At 38.6% G+C, this 19,961-nt stretch overlaps 1 long non-coding RNA gene across 1 annotated transcript in view; it reads left to right on the top strand.

Annotated features, from left to right (window-relative positions):
- The window catches only part of LOC112846901 (uncharacterized), a 37,392-nt gene extending 21,162 nt beyond the window's left edge, over positions 1–16,230 (top strand). The window contains exons 3-4 of the long non-coding RNA XR_003220111.1: positions 14,697–14,821; positions 16,021–16,230. This is a non-coding gene — a long non-coding RNA (uncharacterized LOC112846901). The remainder of the gene's footprint in view (positions 1–14,696; positions 14,822–16,020) is intronic.
- The last annotated feature ends 3,731 nt before the right edge of the window (positions 16,231–19,961 follow it).

Raw genomic sequence — 19,961 nt, 5'->3', positions numbered from 1 at the left:
GGGTCACAAATTTCTCGACCTGCTAACGATGAATATGCACTTTTTTTTATTATTGAATTTCCAAACCTGGCTGCCCAAGCATCGGCAATCCAGAACGTACCACGAATGTCCAAAGGATCATGTGATCACGTTTTAGTTTTCTTCATCACTAAAAGATCCGAGCAAACGATGCGTAACTCAGAGTATGTTTGATCGGTTGCCTTCTACTGTAAGATACTAAAAAATTCGTTTTAAAGTTGAAACAATATGATTCTTGTTAGAGTACTCTGATTAATTTCTAAATTACTGTTTAAAAAAATCACAAAATGAATACTCATTTTTACATTTCAAGGTTTCACTGTTTCATTTAAACCAAAATAAATCCCCTTTTCTGGTGATGTGTTTAAACAGCAGTGGGTGAATTTCAATCAAGGCTAGAAAGAATCAATCCAGCACAGACGAGTTGGTCTTTTTCTCCCTTTCTCTTCATTTTGCCGTGAGAACCTTCACGTTCCCTGTGGACCATGCCTGTCTAAATGTAGACCCTCTCACTTGATTAAATGTGTCGGGTAGTACTTGGCCTTCACATCACTGCAGTGTTGCCAGCTGCCTGGGGGCTTCCAGTGGGTGTAGTTTCCTGACAGCCTCTGGATTTGATCTCTGATCTCTGTTTTTTACAGACATGAGCAAAACATTAACAGTTATACCTTATGATTAAAGCTACCTAACACTGTTTTATTCAGTAGACATGATCTGATTGTTATTCAGAGTGTGGATGGGTGTTCCTGCTGGAGAATCAGGGTGGGGTTTTCTAACACCTGCTGACTTTGTCTTTCTTCTGTTTGATGCTGGACAGATGGGATGCAGTGAATTTTTGGGAGCCTTTTGTTAAAACTAGCTTTCTGCCTATTATTATGCTGTGAAAATGGGTCATGATTATTAGTGAACTCATTACACAAGCAAAGGCTTTCATATATAAGTCATGTGATTAGCGTGACAATTGCACAGGGGGAGAAAGACTAAAAAGCTTGGCGCCACACGTAGTTAAAAGTCCAAAATGTGAGTCAGGCTAAAGGTCATCCACCAGAGATCACTACACAAAGGAAACGAAATTGGTAGGAGGCACACAGCAAAAATCTAAAACCAGGAAACTAATGAGGAAATGCAATAAGAATCTAAACAAGACAAAAAGTAAGGAGCACTAGGCATGACTGGAAATCTTAACTGCTGTGAGTACAAAGCCAGTCTAGCAAAAGGGAGAAAGTATTGAGTGAGCGATAAGCTGATTGAGCACGAGTTTGGCCCCAAACTGGTGGGAAGCAAAGCAAATGGCAGAAGTAGAACTAACTAAAGTGCAAGATAAAGAAAGATTTCAAAACAGAGTCTATCCCAGTGCGGTATGGAGCGTTAAGACTTACATTATTCCAGTTTTGCCTTTATATATTGCAGAGGGCTGCACGGTTGTGCATCATTTAGCATTGTCGCATGTTCTCCCCTGTGCCTGTGAGGGTTTTCTCCATGGTTTCTTGCCACAGTTGTGGATGATTGTTTGTTTTTCTGTGACAGACTACTGATCTGTTCAGGTTCTACCCCACCTCAGCTGTGATGGGCTCTATGCCTGCTGCAGCACCAGTTCATTAACAAGCGGAGGAATTGGACAGGCATTTGGTCCTTATATACTATCATGTAGCGATGCTGGATATTATTTTACAGCTCCTTCCTGAGTTATGGCCACTTTCTGGTTGGTTTATCATGTAAGTAATTATGGGTTTTGTGTTTTTTTTAATGTATTCTCTTTGCTGAATTATGTTTAAACCTCACTTGGCTTATATAATAGCCAAACTGTGGGTTACACTGATGATGGCTTATTGCTGAGACACTTTTTTTTTTTTTTTACCCACGAAAAAGGAAGACAATTTATCAGTGAGCACCGGCATCCTTTCTCTTTTCATATGTTGCACATTCCCCAATCAATCTCTTTAATCAAACCCCACAGCAAATCTGGGGCAGAGTTGCACTGCAGTGCAAAAAAACCACGAGTACTACAATGGGAATTACACTCATATCGGTGAAATATTAGGTCCAATCTGCCTTTCGGTGTTAGTGAAGGAAGTAGTGTGTACCAGTGTACCAGGCAGATTTTAAGGACATCATGAACTGTTACCATTTCTTCCTAATCTTAATCATGTCATAGTTGCCAAGCACATATCTTGGAGAATGAGAGATTTATTTATTTTTTGGAAGAAATGGACTCTTGACATAAAAAAAAAAAGATTGCCACAGAACATAATCCAGAGTTTTGGCAGAAATAATCAAATACTGTATTTTTTGTCTGGTGATAGGGCTGAGGAAAACTGTAAATACATCAGCACACAGTGAAACAGTAGGTGGTCTACTAAATAGGAGAGTAACGGGGCTAGTGGCTCATTTTTTCACTCTAGGAGGCTTTTTACAGCTCATTCCAACCACTGATTATATAAAAAAAAACATACATTTTGTACTTATCCTGCAAAATTGTGAGCACATATGAAATGTTACCAAAAATCCTACATTATAGACTAAATCTCAGGCCTGATAATGCTGTGAGAATGAGGTCAGGGTATTATCCAGTGTCTGACATGTGGCAACAAGGGCTAGTTCACTTCAGATGTGCTCTCTCACTACAGGAAAACTCTGGTTCAGCAAGGTTTAGGACAAGTGGACTACTGTGGGTTTAACATACTATAGCACAACCTTTGCATTAGGCAGCTGACTGTTTACAGTCCATTCAATGTCCCGCTTGCATTCTCAAGAGCACCTCTGATGGTTTAGTAAAGTTCAGGGCTGAAAACACCTCTCTCATTCTTCCACGACACTGCAGTAAACACCCGAGGTCAAACATGAACCACCGCCAGACTGTGAGGGAAGATGTACATTTACAGCAAACTTTTTGGGTAAAGATTTTACAGCTCACCTTTAGGTTCTTTTTAAAAGTAAATATGGTTTCTTTACTACTTCTCCAACACTCTCCCCTGACTTTACCTCTTTTTATTAACAGATGCACGTCACGTTTCTTCCTGTAGGCAGCAAAGATGTTGACGCCCGTGTTTAGTTTCTCAGGAGTAAGCCTCCCAAGGACTGGATGTCTTTTATTGAACCACAAGAGTATTGTTTGCGATTATTAAATGCACTCATTTCTCCAGATGAAACAAAGGCTGATTAGTGTATGCTCATATCTGTGGTCACTGTCCCCAGGTGGAATCAGTTGACGGGAACTGTCACGGGCTGATTTAATTTCCATAGCCTCGTTCGCAGGGACTCGGGGAAAAGCGTGCACCTAACGCTCTTTCTTCATTACACTCCCAGTGCACATTCCCTTCATTTCTACAGACAATCCATCTGCTGCTCTAAACCCTGTTTTGTCAAGAGTTGTTAGCCGCTTGGCCCCAGGGATGGGCACCGCAGGCGATTATTAATCTTGTTTGTTTCGTGTTTCTCTTTCTCTGTGCAATAGCGGGACTGAATGCCCGGTGGACTTTCTCTTCCACAGACATAATCAATGATGTAAGTAAGTGCAGATTATCATTGAGACTTGTGAAATAGGGCCGCCTCTGAGGTCTACAAGTGTCACCTTGTGAATGATTAGATATTTGTACAGAAGCCACTTTTCCTTCCTTGTAGCTTTAAATTTCTACTGAATTCAGTAAAAATATATGGCCGTAGAAAAACAGAGACATCTCAAAATATATCCTGGCAGGCGTATAAACCTTTGTGTCGTCTCAATAGAGTTCCATTTTTTATTTGCTGTCATGTAAATAACAAAAAAATTAAGTTGCATTGTTTTATGTGTCATTCTTGAGTTTCCTGGATGTAACACTTGGGGAATATTCCTGCAAATGAAATTTATAGCTATTAATTAAACACCCTCAGCAAGTGTGATATCCTGCAAAGGTATACTGTCTGCTTGTTAATGCTCCAAACCCAACAGTGGGAAGAGTTGACATAATCAGATCCCTGATAATCACGATCTTGTCAGAGAAGGACGAGGCCAGAAGAGAAGGACACTGCTGATTGTGGCTCGGGCAGCTTTAAGCTATCCAGCGGCACTGAAGTTTTCTAAGCACTCGTAATCGATACGTTTACATCCATGTTTCTCATGTAAGTGAGATGTGATCCAGAATCAATCCCACTTTGGTGACTCCGATGCCATGCTGACCTCATCTTTTTTCCATCACATTAGCATTGAACAAATGAGCTGTATCCCCCTGTGCTCCTCTGTGCTCCCACAGACACCCCAGGAATCGAACAGGAAAGAAGAAATATAAAAAATGCACGGCAGATGCCTTTGCTGCCCTTCGATTCTTTCGGTCTTTAACTCAAAAATCTGTAGTCGCTGTAATATTTAATTTCTGCAGAAGGCATAATAATGTTCCACTTTAACAATTACGTTTGAATAAAGGCAAGTCACGACTCTTTTTTTTTTGTACTGAAGCCAGTTGGGGGAACAATAAACCACAATTTTGAAATTCAAATTCAAAGGCCCTGCAGATTGAAGTTTCTTGATTGAATTTATGATAATTTGGTTATGCTTCATTTATCAATGAAAATATGATAAATATTTGAAACAACTCCTGATATCACGCAGTCCTGCTCAACACTACCAGTGACAGCCTCCAAGGTGACCTTAATGTTAATTAACAACTCCACTTTTTAAAAGAAATTGATTATTTTAACCATCATTAAAAAAGAAAAGAAAAAGCAGGCTTTATTACAGGGTTGTTCTATTGGATTGCATCAGTTTACCTCATCAACTGAGTGAAAGCCTACCTTAGTTTACCCTAACAAATGAAAACAGATTCCCACACAGTGTGTCTCTTGATCACTGATTTTTCATCTTTAGTAGGGAAGCGACCGTGATTTGATAGTGTTATACCATTTTTGTCATAATGAGTCAATTTATCTCATAATCTCGTGGAAAAGAAGCAGCTTTCGGAAGATAAGGAGCTAATTTATCAGAATAAAACAGGTTCATTTTCTTTAGATCACGGGATAATATAGAGCTCCATAAAGATAACCTAGTCCCCTTGTATGGTTACTAAAGAAGTTAATGATCCCCATCTCTGAGCTGTGATTGCCTAAGAAGTAACTGATGATGTGTTGATCAATAATGGATGCTCCTTGATCTGACACTTGCTGTTTAAATTAGCTATATATACACCACACATGCGCTGCTGTTGACAAGGAATCATGTGTGCATGCTGCCATGTGATATGGGAACTATAGCACTTACTCTGTGGGAACTTTTTCTTTTAGTCGGAAAGGAGCTATACATCTGCATCTCTAAAGCACTTTGCTAGCCTTTATTCATTATTATTTCTATTAATAAAAATATGAGTAACCAGAATAATAAACTGATAATGAAGGTGTGGAGAGTGACTGAAGGGGCTTTTTATGTAAGAATAGAACACTTTGCAGCTGGTGGAGACATGTTTGTTTTGTCTGGTTTATGCATTATACCATCTTTTTTTTTCGTTTTTGTCTTGCAGTGGTAAGAAGAAAAAGCTTGGTAAGAATAGCATACATGCTGGTATCTTCATTAAAGTGAAGTAGTGATGAATCACCCATATGCATGAATCATAAATCTGTAATAGCCTAATTTCAAGTAGGATCTATGATGCTTAAGATACAGAAAAAAAAATAGAAATGCAATGGGACAAAAAAAACCCCACACATTTTAGAGACCCTCCAAAATTTTACAAATCATGTTTTCAGGGCAGCTCATTAGGCACAGTCAGGCGCCCCCTGGCTTCCCTGCAGTTTGCACCCTGCTGATATTCTGATCTATGATAAACATAGAGACAATAGATAGATAATGGTGAAGTAGAAAAAAGCCTATATTTAGCTGCACATTAGCCTAGCTCTAATATACTGAACTCTCAATGTGTAATTTTACCATAACAAAAGATTGTAGCGAGAATCAAATTGTGATACTTACCCATTGCTTGGCTGTAATAGGCTAACTTGCTCTCCATTTACCAGCTGCTGGAGTGACACTTAAAAGCTCAAAGCTGCCATTAAATCACAATCAATATTTAACCCCACCAAACCAAATTCCAAGAAGATTCAATATTCGACATGAACATCCACCCAAACTCAACTTAAAACCAATGGCTCTAATATGCGAATATAATATAACACGCCCATAGTTAGCACAACGTTATTCATCCTTTTCCGGAACTGATGGCACTTTGTAAAGCACAGGAAAAGATTGTAATCTGCTTTGATACAGAGAACCGTGACTTAGGAGATGAATTGTTTATTTGCCTTTAATCAAAATGCTTCGTTTATTAACCTTAACCAAAGTGCTTTTATTACCTTAATGAAGGCTAATCACAGATGGGAGTTTGAATGCAGACTCCGGTCTCTGGTGTGAGATTTGGATGCTTCGTGCAAACACCATTCATCCCAATCACCGCCGCTCCGTCTTGAAAGGAGTTCATAAACGTGGAGCTTTGTCTCTGAACATGATGATATCATGCGATGGGTATAAATAGCAGCCCGCTTCACCACATTGTCTGCACATTTTGACCTTTCTGCGTGTCATTTATACCTTTTAAAATAACTACACAGGTAATCCTCCAAAACCTTTAAGTGAAACAGTTACCTGATGATGATGATAGGAAGCATTTTCAGGTCAGGGTTAGGATGTCCTTCGGCTCTGATTAGTGAATGAAGTCAGTGTGAAATTAAATGAAAAAGGCATTAAAAGAAAACGCACTTTAATAACATGTGAAATCATGGAGTTATTCTTATACCATTTCATGGCATCAGGCTGCTCTGAGCATAATCCAACCAGAGATAATGCTGCACTTAAATGTAATTTAAAAAACAATTTAGCTGTATATAAATGCAATCTGTAGGAGACGTGGTTGCCGAAATGTGGAATTTAATAAGTGGTTATGACTGTCGCTGTCCTAGGTCTGGTGTATGCTTCGAATCTTGAAGCACAATTACCCGTTAATGTCTAATATAGAGACTGTTTCTGAGTAAGTTCACAAATCATTTTTTAGATCGCTTGTTTAAAAAAGTGAGATTCCTCAAATAAATATTCCTACGACGCTTTCATTTATTTGCAGTCACACAAAGTCACTCGTGAACCCCCTGTAGAATATTTAAGGATACCTCATTAAAACTGGTTTCTTCGTGACCCTGGTGTGATTGTTCACAGAATGCTTTCCATCTACATGCATAAAAAATGATTAAAAAGAGGATTTGCACAAAAGACTGACATCTCCCAAAGCACCCAGCTAAACTGTGTCCAGATGAAAAAAGGAGATATAATTGAAATTTTCAATGTAATTTGATTTCTTTGGCATCTCCATTGACTCGTGCTGTGAATGGTGAGGCAATTTAGTCACTTAGAAATTATTTCTATGAAGCACCACTTATTCTAAATCATATGCAAGCATACCTCCTTCTCAGAGCTGAGATTGAACTCCAAGTATGATTGTGTTTTTTGTTTCCATGCAAAAAATAAAGACTTACAAAGAAATACCCCGCACAAAGAAGAAACTGAAGGATTTTATGTAACTGCAAATCATCATCACCATCTTTTTTCTTACATTTAATGTTTTTGTTTATGCATTTTCTGGACCTCACTTGGTGCGTAGCCTATTATTATCCCCTAGATATTATCCGAGATGTAGATTTTTGCATCAAAGACATTGCTTTGGGAATGTTTCTGATTTTTTTTGTCATGCAGAGACTCTGTTCCGAGGTGCAAAGTGTCTTGATGCACACAGCATGTGATGAGCCACATCTGTAGACCATGTACCTGTGTATATAACCTGAGGCGCAGTTTTAATGAGCATTTACAAAACAAAGAAAACATTGCATATCAAATGGGTTGATAATGTCCCTACAGAAATGAATTAATTTAAAAAGTATTTGACAATGAAAGATAAAAATCGGCAGTAAGTAAAAATTACTCAAATTGTAATTATACAATAATCAGTATTCAGGGTAAAAAACAAATTAACCATAGGCATTTTACTGCATGTAGAAATCCTGTTGCCATGGGGCTTTTTTCCTATGATAGGACATCTTTCTAAACCAAGAAAGAAAAAGAAAGAAACACTGCAGCATTGTGCAAAAGTCTTAAGCCATTCTTCAATTCTTTATATACTGCGATGAAAATTGTAAATGGATGCAGCAATGTTATTGTATGTTATTGAAACATACAAACACAAAAGCAAATATCGTTTATATATACGGCGAGCTATGGTCTCTACCTTGAAAGTCAATTCTTGGTAAGACCACCTTTATTCTTTGATACAGCCTGAACTTTGTTAGAAAAGCTTTCTTTATGAGCATTCTTTAAGAAGTCTTCAGAAATAGTTCTCCTGGCTTCTTGAAGGACATTCAAAACTCTTTCGCTGTCGCTGCCTTTTGTTCCATTCTCCGACTAGATGATCCCACACTGCTTCGATAATGACGGTACTTTTCTGCATTCATAATTCCATCATTTTTCTCCAAAGACACTGGCTGATCTGCAGCCCCGAACCTTGACAGAGCTGCCACCATGTTTTACAGATGACTGCAGACACTCACTGTTGCACCTCTCTCCTGACCTCCTTCGTACATATTGATGACAACTTGAACCAAGGATTTCAAATTTGGAATCATCCTTCCATAAGATTTGTTGCATTTGATTTTCAGTGCAGCTTTCGTGTAATTTGCCATATCTTTTTCTCACGGTTTCATTTTCTTAAGAATGGCTTCTTGACAGCCACCCTTCCACTGAGACCAGTTCTGATGAGGCTTCAGTGAACAGTAGATGGATTCAACAGTAGTTTCATCTCTCAGGTTGCGTTTCAGGTCTTTTTTTTTCCTGTTAAGGACTTTCAGATACTGGTCATGTGTAGATCGCTTTTGAGGCCTGACACTTGCCCTCCTTTAGTCCAGTTCTCTCAAATTACTTAAGATTTTGAGAGAACTGGACACACCGCACACCACGTTTTCTGCTAATAGCTCTTTGGGAATCATCTTGTCAGTGCAAAAATACAAGTTATGCCTGTCAAACTGTGTTATCTTTGGCATTTTTCATAAATTCAACTAAAGAAATGGGAATAAATTATGTGTTTTTGTGACAGGCTGTTAGTAACAAAGTGCCTAAAGACACAATTTAAAATTGTTTCTCTGCCAAGTTGTCTGTTAAGTGTCGATTCAACACTGCCTCATCCCTTGAATGACTTTTAGGCCTGTTTTTCCCCCCCTTTTTTCAATCATAGGTCAGTGTTAAGTTGCCAAACAAATGGAAAAGAAAATTAATCTGAGCATGGCCGGGTGAAAGAACTGGACTGAAAGGACTCTTGTTCAAGACCACTTAAAAAAAAAAAAAAAGTCTGGCTCTTGTTACAGTACACAAGCTTTTGCTTTAATTGCTTAAACCCTCCAAACACTTTGAGAGCACACACAAATCAATGTGAGGAAAAGCAGTGGTACCTGTTACTGAGGTGTCAAAATCTCACCAAATGAATCTTTTTACAATGACGGCTTATTTAGCGTAATTTTCCACCTGAAAAGTACAATTAGGCTATTATCACAAAAACTCTGACCAAGTGCTTTATTACAACTAAGGGTAAAATAAATTTAAAAGTTCAGTCTTGTAAACTCGTGTAGCTCATATTGTGTATGCTGCCGTTTCTGAATGCATCTAGCAGCTGTGATGATTTTTTTTCTTGCGGGGGGCAAATACGATACATTTTGTTGTTTTTTGTTTGTTTGTTCATGTCTTTGGTTGATTTTTTGCTTTGTTTTTAACTATGAAGTAAGATTCTTTTCTTCGGGTGTCAGGGGGCTTCATTTGTTGTGGAGTAAGGCACTGATAGGCCAACAGGTCCAATTATGAGGCCCACTGTCAGCGCTGTTTTGTAAGGCAGTGCAATTCCAGCCTCGGCAGATGTGATTAGAAATGCCTTCTGTGGGAACTGTTTATGCTGTAGCTTGTTTAAGTTGTTGTGCCAGTGGGTCAGTGGGTCAGCCTGTCGATTCCCAAACCAAAGCCGTGCTGCATTTTTGGAGTTATTATACCAGTAGGTTTGTCTGGCACTAACACTTACACAGTAGTAGAGTTTGGTGTTCAGAATTCCACTTGTAGTAATGACATATGTAGGTTTTTTGTTTATTACCTTATGTGAGCCGCCAGATGTCACTTTTTTTGCGTTCCTGAATGATTGCATTTAAGGTCGGAACATTTAATTAGGGTCAGGTGTTGTTGGGCGGAAGGACCAAAGAGTTTGTGACTGCTGTGCTGTTGTGATTTATGCTGGATGATGTTGGATATTAAGATGAACTATGGAGCAGCAAATGCAATCAATGCTGAGCAATAAATGTTTAAACTGACAAGATAAGGAATGCTGCAGTTACTGGACTTTCTCAATACCACAAGTTTTCATTCATAACAGTGGCATCACTGCGTCAACCCCACCCATTGAATACCTCAATGGCTTCAAGCGTAGGCTTAGCCTCTACAACAATACATATATATATATATATATATGTGTGTGTGTGTGTGTGTGTGTGTGTGTGTGTGTGTGTGTGTTGTTGTTGTTGTTGATCTGTAGAATTTTAATTATACACATCATTATACAGGGATCCACATAGAAAGAGCTTTTCCTCATTTTTTTAGTCTTTGTGCTAATCAGGGCAGAAACTGTCTTCTCAGCTCTCTCAGAGAGAAACTTATTTATATGTGACTCATTCACAAAGCAACATCCTAAATTTATATATTTCATAATATCATCTAAATGAAGTTCACATGGACTGGCTTTTGTATAGCAATACTGTCAGACTAGCCTAGCTTCTTTGATTGGAAACCAGAGGGAAGCTTCTAACAAACGGCAGCTCAGAATTTATTATGTTCACTCCTATATATAAGTTGTTTGATTTATTAACACAAACCTCAGTCAAAGACAAAGTCAGTGTTTGGGTGGACAGTAGATTGTTAAAACGTGGACAGAGCCAGACCCTGTCTTATTGTGAAGTGTACGTATATAGATGACTAACATGGGCAGGGGACGCCGCTTTGACAGTCAAGAAAATACGACTCACAAATGACTATCAAAGTAAAACAGGAAATGAAAAGCATCATAACTAAAACACAAGTATGAAAGTAACCAGTCATTTGAAAAAACTAAAGTAACAACTCTACTATTCATAAACCAGGACCCAACTAAGAATATAGACATAACAAAACGAATGCAAAAGATAATCTATAGAGTAAAATTCTAAAACACTGATCCTTAGACCCAGTGGTCATGACAGGCTTACGTTTCCCCCATGTTCCTGAGTTTGAGTTCTTTTGGCAAGAAAGTATAAAGTATCAATCCTTCAGCATCTCTCCGTGATGTGCTGGACAGTCACAGGAGCACGCTCAGTAAAAGACCAAAGCCATCACACTTTACAACTCCTCCCTATGACCCCTGAGGGGTATACTGTGAAGGAATTTCAACACAGTCAGGATTTCTTTGTGTTAGCTGCCTTGACAAAAGTGCTTCAGGCTCTGTGTGCATTCACACAAAAAGGGGCGTTTCATGCATCATATGACTCTTCTTCCACACAAAATGACCGCCTACTCCAGTCAGAGACGTTATCAGATGATGATGATAAAATGGTGATTAAAAATTTATAAAGGACATAAAAACATGACAGTAAAATGCATCATGGTGAAAATAAGAGGAGAGATTAATGCTGCAGAAAATCATTAATATTGGGATTTAGTGCACAGACCGGTAAATAAAGGTTTTTAATTCAAGTTGATTATTTTAACGCTGCTGTTTATATCAAACTGCACGTTAAAGCTCTGAAACTTTAAAGCTTACTGTCCCGTGGCCTAATAAAGGAAACATGGAATTCACTTTAATTTGTCACCCGATCAAAGTAAGATTAATTTTTTTGATTGAATAGGTATTCTTGGTGATAAACAGCCTGATCAATTTTCTAATCTATGCTCTAGTAACTGCAGTTCCAGCAGTGTGAAACAAAAGTAGAACGGATTAAAAGTATAAGAACATTTATATTTTATCTGCTTTAGCTGTTGAGTACATGCAAATTTCAGCAGCAGTACAAACCACAGCTTTGTGCATTTTTACAGCTGGGCTTCGTTCTGTAATTTTTACACCTTAACAAGTTACACATGTAAAACATATTCTTACAGCACATGATTCATAATGCACTTAAAAGATGCTGTAAATAGTGAGTTTCGGTTTCTTCCATCTGGATGATGGAAGTGCAGAATAGTGTGTTTAAAAACAGCCTTTTTCCAGCAACCATCATTCAGATGAACAAATCATAGCTCTGCGATCCTGCATGAGGCTGGGTGAATTCTCTATTATTATTATTTATTTATTTATTTGTTCAATATTTTGTGTTATGCTCATCTGTTGTCTGTGTTTGTATTAAAAAATGTACAAGTGAGGATGGATGACTCACCAGTGCAGATCAAATCTACCTACGGGTTCAAATAAAAGCTGTATTATTCAAGTGAAGTAACCTGGGCCTGAACCTGAACCTAAATTAGTGAAAAGGTGGCGCTTCCAGTCGATTTTACACTAAAACTTTGAGCTCCTGCTCCAGGTTGTGTGGTTGGCATGAGTTACCAGCGTCACAGAGCCAGGTAAAAAAGAGTGGTGTCTTGTAACACTGAAAATTTGGATTTTAAGATCAACAAATCTTAATAATCCATTAGTCTCGCTTCATAATATATGACATATGTTCTCGGCGGCTCTAGTGACCCTCGAGCTCCCAGGTAGCTATCGAGCTGGTGGATGACAGACGTCTCCGGAAATGTCAGAGCACTTTTGCAAATATGTGATATCTTGACAAACCGAGTAGATATTTGAAGTTTACACAGCTACATTCTCGCCTGAAAATATGTTAAAAGTTTATTTTGTGACCCAGAAAGAGTAATAAGAGTAATATTAAAAACTTAGTAGCGGAATTGGCTGGAATTGGCTGGGCCGCGCTATGAATTCTGGGATATGGTGGGCCAAGAAGGACACACCCGAACCATCCTTCAAATCCGGGGAAAAGGAGAACACATTTGTCGGCTGCATTCGGAGAAGTCTACGAATTTGGACAGCCTTCGTCGCGTCGCTGTGACGTAATCGGCCTTCAAATGCGTCCTCAGGAGGATGCAGGCAATGAATTTGGACATGACCATAATATATATGTCATCGTTTGTATTATTTAACTTTGGAATATTTATTTTAACATATTGCACCTTTAGTTTTCCATATTCATAGATGGAGCATCAAATTAGGTTCCCTTCTTGGGATTAATGAAATATTCAGATTCGGATAATGCTACCGTTTTATTTTTATATCAGTCATACAGTATCTCATATATTTTACACAATGTTCTTGGTAATATATTTTTATATGGTATGTATTTCATGAATCAGTTGTGGGTTTTATTTTTAGGTAAACAGACCCATTTGATTGCTGTTTCCTGCCTCTCGAATGTGAGGTGAGGTTTAGGAGGGTTTTTCTTTGTCCTATTAAGTCAAATAGCTTGAGTTTTCTTTTTCTTTTTTTGCAGTATTTGTCTGATAAGAACCAAAAAACTGAATATGTTACCACTGACTGATACTGAAAAAAAATAAATGTATGTCCATTCTTTTTTTTCTGCATTGATTTAGGTGAGCTGTCATCTAGAGACAGAACAACAGAAGGTTTGCATTTTTTTTCTAAGATTTTCAGGCTTTTTTAAAAAAAAAAAATGGAAATAAGTTAATAAATAATTCCTGCCTCAGTCAGTCAAATGAAAAGTCAAACCTTAATCCTCAAATGCACACATGTAAACAGATAATCCAGTTTCATACGACACATAAGCTGCACAATTTTTTGCTTGCGGTTCAGATCGCCCATTTCACTCTCAGTGCATTCATTATACATGCAATAAGATATGTGATTACCATTTTGAATATCAGCACTCCCCCCCACCAACCCCCACCCCCTTTAACCATCCACCCACAACCCAATACACACACGTGCACGCACGCAGACACACTGACAGTGAAGGTCGGTTTTAAAGGACAGGTTTGCCGTTTTCATTTTTAAGAGCATAAAAATCCTACAGTATCTGTGTTTAACCACAAGATCATCTCTGACTCAGCATGAGAAGCAGCACCTGTATGGGGTTAAATGCCACTCTAATGGGCAGAAAGACAGCATGGATTTCCATCTTAGTGCTGAAAATGAATGCTAATGGTTCTGCTTATTGCGCTGGAGCTGAAAACAGTAGCACCTAATCCCTGACATGATGGAGTGTTCTTTATTTATTTATTTCACTGAGCTCAGTGGACTCCAAAAACCATCTGTCAACTTACCTGTCAGCATCTGTTACTTTGACTGTTCAGCCTTTATTTTCATGGCATTATGTCCAGAAAACTAACGAGAACGAGAGATTTTAAAGAAGACTTCGCTCAATGATTTGACAGAAAGATTAAAAGAAACAGACTGGATTGCGTTCCTTTAAATGTGTCATTTCTTGAGTATTTTTTCTGTCTTTACCCCCATTGTATTCTTACATCAAAGGATTTTTGTGTCTCAGAGAGCAGTTGCAGCGAGAAAAGAAAAACTACTTTTAAGAGCTACATAATGCTGCTTTTCTCTTGCTAACTACCTTCTCTACCATACCTTCCACTGATGTCTTTTCTTTACTCCCTACTCATTCAGTATATCTGCAGAGGAAATAACTCAGGTGGAAGAAGGGACCTGCCAGCATACTTGCCCATTCATCACAGTCTGTTTGTGGCAACTGTATGCAGCGGGTGACTCAGCAGCAACCTGCACATCAGAGGGTGAGGCTGCATCACAACTCCGAGGATGACTGAGAGGTCATTTGTGGTCTTCAGAAAAGTGGACAGCTGTACTGCTTTTGGCATGTTGTCCAGGCTGCTTGCCTCTCTCCCTGCCACCTCTGACCCAGCCTAGTGTGACTTGAATGCTAATGCGTGGGGTATTGAGTATTGTCGCCGGGCTATGCTCTGAAATGTCATTAGCGATGAGGCCAACCCATGCTAATCGCTAACATCTTGAAAAGGTTGCTTCTGACATTGGTGCGGGCTCTGAATGAGCTGTGATAGCTGATGATTGTTATCTGCTCACAGCGGAGGCGCACTGTGCCTGTCACTGTGCTGCTGCACCTTTCCGAATACGCTGCGACACAAAGCTCAATCTCACATTATGCTAAGAGGATTGATAATGAAGCCCAGGGTAAAAAGAAAAAAGAAGAAGAAAAAAAGAAAAAGTTGATATTTTCTCAGTGAATGGTCATACAGAGTATCAGGAAAAGCTGTTTATGTGATGATTTGGCGAATAAGCGATTTGTCATAGAAAATCCAGCTGATCCAGGTTGGCTTATTCACCAGAGTTATATAACTTCTATAAAACCCTTCCTGCATCTCATATTGAATTATGCTTGCAAATGAGCATAACATTTTTATTCAGACCAGACACCTGTTTGACAAACCAAATAACTTCCTGATGCTATGCATACTCTCTCCGTTTCTCTTTCACACAGACATACACATCCATATTGAGTAAATGTTTACCAATTAGCATTTCAAAACAAAACACAAAATAATAGATGCTTATCTTGTGTGTTTTCATAATGGATTGCCGTTTGGCTTACATTACCTGACAAACACGCCGCATACACACCGGTGTGGAACTGTTTAATTTCATCACAGTGTACAGTCTTCGGATTAAGAGACGTGCACAAGGACACAAAGGCAAAATGTTTCCATCTCAATGTAAAGCGAGTGGAAGTCAATTAACATCTAATCGGCATGGCAGGGACTCATTTCCTTGCTTTTAAAAACATCCTCCAGGTCACCAACTAGTGCAGCTGTGCACTTTTCTCAAAAGCAAAGTTTTTGAGTTTGCAGTCACCGCTGCCTATGCTAGTCTCTCTATTATTATCAGGTTCTTACTTACAGTACAAGGTGACTGTTGTTATAGCACTGTGTTGAATTGAATACCTGTCCATCCTTCACAGATACTGAGGAACCCTGGCTCCTTCCACCACCTTCTCTATCTAGAAAACCCAAATGAGAATTCAGTTTAAATATTAGGGCTTCAGTGCTCCAAGCAACTTGAATCCATCACATTTTTTCTGGCAGATGTGAACTCCTGAGCTGTTGACCTAAATTCCCATTGACCTCTGCTTCCAAGTCTCATTTGTGAATTTCAAACTCCTATCAATAAATGACTGTACGGGCTTGGGTCTTCCTTTAGTGTCCTTTACAATTATTTCTTATAACCAGTTATGACAGAATCAGGCTGCAACTCTGCTGTGGTTATTGACCGAATCAGATTTTACAGCAGCCTGTGTGATGAACTAAACTTGGTGACTTTCCACTCATGCACACCAGCCAACAAGTGGGTTGTAGCCCAGGCTGCATGGGCACAAGGGAGTCTGGATTTCCATTTTCTGTGAAAAACAGTCTTTTCTTGCCCAATGCATCATTGTAAATATAATTAATGTAAATAATATCATAATATGCCCTCTTGTGTTAATTAAGGATGCAAAACAAAACCTTTTTTTTTTCAGTTTTGAAAAATTGACTCCCCCTCATATGCCTCACAGTGGCTCTCTCTCAAAGGCAAACTTTAAACAAAGGAAGCGTGAGACAGTGCGCTGTACTTCCACCGCTCACTAGAAGTAAGCATATTTACATTTGCAATCAGACTCCATTTTGTAAGCTCCATTAACTCGCGGTTAATTATTATCGTGGTGGGAAGGAGGTCTGTCCACAACTGTCGTTACAAGTCATTGAATTTCTCCAACTGATTCCTGGTTCCCATAAAAATTCATAGAAGCACCCTTGCTATAGTTGAAAATTGGTCAATTACATCTTATAAAATCAAACACCAATTCTGTTCAATGACTTGTTCAAAAAAAAAAAAGAGCACCAATGTTGAGTATCCTAGTTTCCGTACAACTGCAGAAAAGAAAAAAATGGAAGTTCATGTAAAGTAATCCATAAAAATGTTTACTTATTTGTCAGTGTGTAAATAACAGCTAGTGCCTGCTGTGGGACAGGTGTAGAAGAAGAACACACAATATACTTAACTCACTGGTGAAGGTCAAAGTCATTACTGCTGCTAACAATTAATGCTGAGGTGAAGAAGAGGATACTGGCAGGCCCATATCTTATTTTATGCATACCAATGAGATTGTGATGCAGGGCCTGTGCTACCCTTTCACTCAAGCAGAACATTACTCGCAGTGTTAAATTATTTCTCATAGTGGTGGTGTTGATTCTCATATAAATGGAGTGTTTTGCTCTTTAATTGAGACACACACACTGCCTGCCAGTTTTCTGCTTATTAGACTGAGCTAAAAAGAGTGACCAGTGCTAATGAATCCCAAACACATCATCAAACCTAGCGTCTGCATGCAACTCATCACCAGCCCCTTTTATTGTGATTATTATTTTTATGTTTTTAGCCTATTAAATTTGTCGGATTTTAACTTCTCATCTTGTTGGCACAATAAAGAGGAAATCAAAACAATTAATTACAATGAAACGGTAAAGTTGAACAATGTCAACGGGTGACAAAAGAAAACACATTTTTTTATGACCAGTAATTCCAAATAAACTTACACTCGTGTTGTGTATTCTCTGCCAGACAGCTACAATTACCAGCATCCGCATTTACATTGATGGCCCATTATACTGCAATTACCACTACAGCATCATGCCATAACTTAAAGTCATGATCTAAATCTGGCCAGCTGCACTTACAGCTTCTCCGCGATGACTCATTGTATTCGTGACCAGATTTTAATGCTCAGACTAGCCAATAAATACAGACTTTTACATAAAATGGGCTTAAAACAGGTTCCTCCAATTCTCCACTTCCTCACTGTCATCTGTATAATCATACTTGCATATGACCCCGCTTAGCTGGTGAAAGCCACTCTCCATCTGCTGCGGTAAGAAACGAAGACAAGCTGTTTTCAGCTTAACACATCTAACTCACACACCTGCTACTGTTAGACAGACTTAGGTTGCACTTGGCAGCTCACACAATATTATAAATTGCTGCCTGCTGCCTCCACTAAATGTAATGGGCTATATCATGTTTACCAAGGAAAATTGCTCTACTCCTTCATGCTGCTGTGATTCTAAGTAATTGTGACCTTTACAGAGAATAACTTGTCATTTAGATTTTCTTACCAACAAACTTTCTCCAATTTCCTCCCGCTGTGTTCACGTGGACACAAAATAAATAAATAAATACATACATTTAAAAAGGGGAGGGTTATATTTATTATTAGCACCTGGAAAGCAAGCCGGTGAGAGCTTTGTACGAAAGCCGTTTACGTCCACAAATCATTTCTACACCAGACGAAGCTGGGAATATTACCTCATTAAAAATGTTCCATCTATGCTATCTATCAGCTTTACCTTTTCAGCTGATAGGAACTGTGGAAACGTCCCTAAAGGTTGTGTTTTTTTTTCTTCTTCCACCGACTGTTTCACATCATTGCCTGCAATCTTTTCTAATAAACCAAGTGATGTCAGCATTTAATTTGTCGAACCTCTCTGAGGCTTAAAGAAGATTTTAAAAAGAACGCCATCTGGCATCAAAAACCGAATTTATTCAAATTACTCATCCAAAAAGCGCATAACTAGAGTTGTGTTAGTCAGTCAGATGCTGATGAATGGATTCAGTGAAGTTTTTCATAAACGTTTGATAAACACAATTTCCTTTGTAGGCTCTGCCCACTGATGCATTACAGAGCAAGAAGCGGTGTTGCTACAAGTTTCCCAGTGACCACCTGCAGTGCCGTAACATCAATGCAGAAGCAAACTCAGAAGCTAGAAACTTTCATAAACTTTCATGGCTTAGCGAGCAATCTTCATTAAAATTGTATCTTGGATTGAATCTTCAAAGTGACACTGGTTTTCCACTAGATTCTGTAGGATACTAATAAACTCTAAACTGGGGTGTCAAACTCACAGCCCACGGATCTGAGCTGGCACCAAAAAGGGTCTAATTCAGCACAATGGATGGCTTTGCAAAGTGTGAAAAGTGCATTGTCTTAAAAATGCGGAAAAGTCATTAATAATACCATTTCTTAAAATGCACTCATATTCCCGGTTTAGTAAACACTAAGACGAGGTGTAAATGTGTGGAAACTTTAAAAGTAACTCTAGAACTCAACAAGTTCAAAACGTGAGATATTGTTATTTAGTTCCAAAATAATCTACATGTGAAGGTTTTGTGCTTTTGTTGGCTCGCCTGTAATCTCTCCAATGTAAGGCACATGTACAGAATGTACTTGTTCTTTTTTACAGGATGTGAAGAAGCTACTTTGGGCTGCTCCCATATTTGTGAGGGGTCGCCACAGCGGGATGCTCCGCATGTTTGATTTGGCAGATTTTTCCCTTGTTAGGTGAATGTGTAGAAAAAATAGGAGGTGTTTTTCAAGACCCTATTTTTAACTTATTGATGCAATCTTTATTTGATCGCCCAATTTGGATCAGGAACCCATCTCAATGCAATGGGTAAACAAAAACATGAACTACTATTATTGACACACTTAGGCTTAGGCAATTTCCTCACTGATTCAGCTTGAATTCACACTGCTCTGATGTCAACAGACCAAAGGTTTTAAGTGTTGGTACCAAACTGTTCATCAGGACTGAATCTACCCCAGCTGTTCATCTGTAAGCTCTGCGTGCTCCGAGCAAAACACAACTATCTATATAAATGATTTACTGTTTCGCTGTGGCAGTGGCTCCCAAGGTTTTCTTCTTTTATGCTCTATTTTGGAAAACAAATTATACAGTGAATTGATAGTATTTTAATTAACCGACCATAAAAATAACAGTAAAAACTACAAACAAAAGGAGTCAGGTGGAACTCTACATGCTGTTATTCATTTTAAGTTGCACAAACAAAAAGCAATTTAAACTTAAAGCC

The sequence above is a fragment of the Oreochromis niloticus genome, linkage group LG5 (genome assembly GCF_001858045.2).
Source record: "Oreochromis niloticus isolate F11D_XX linkage group LG5, O_niloticus_UMD_NMBU, whole genome shotgun sequence".
NCBI lineage: Eukaryota > Metazoa > Chordata > Actinopteri > Cichliformes > Cichlidae > Oreochromis > Oreochromis niloticus.
Note: the sequence above shows the minus strand (reverse complement) of the source record. Positions and strands in the feature narration are given on the sequence as shown.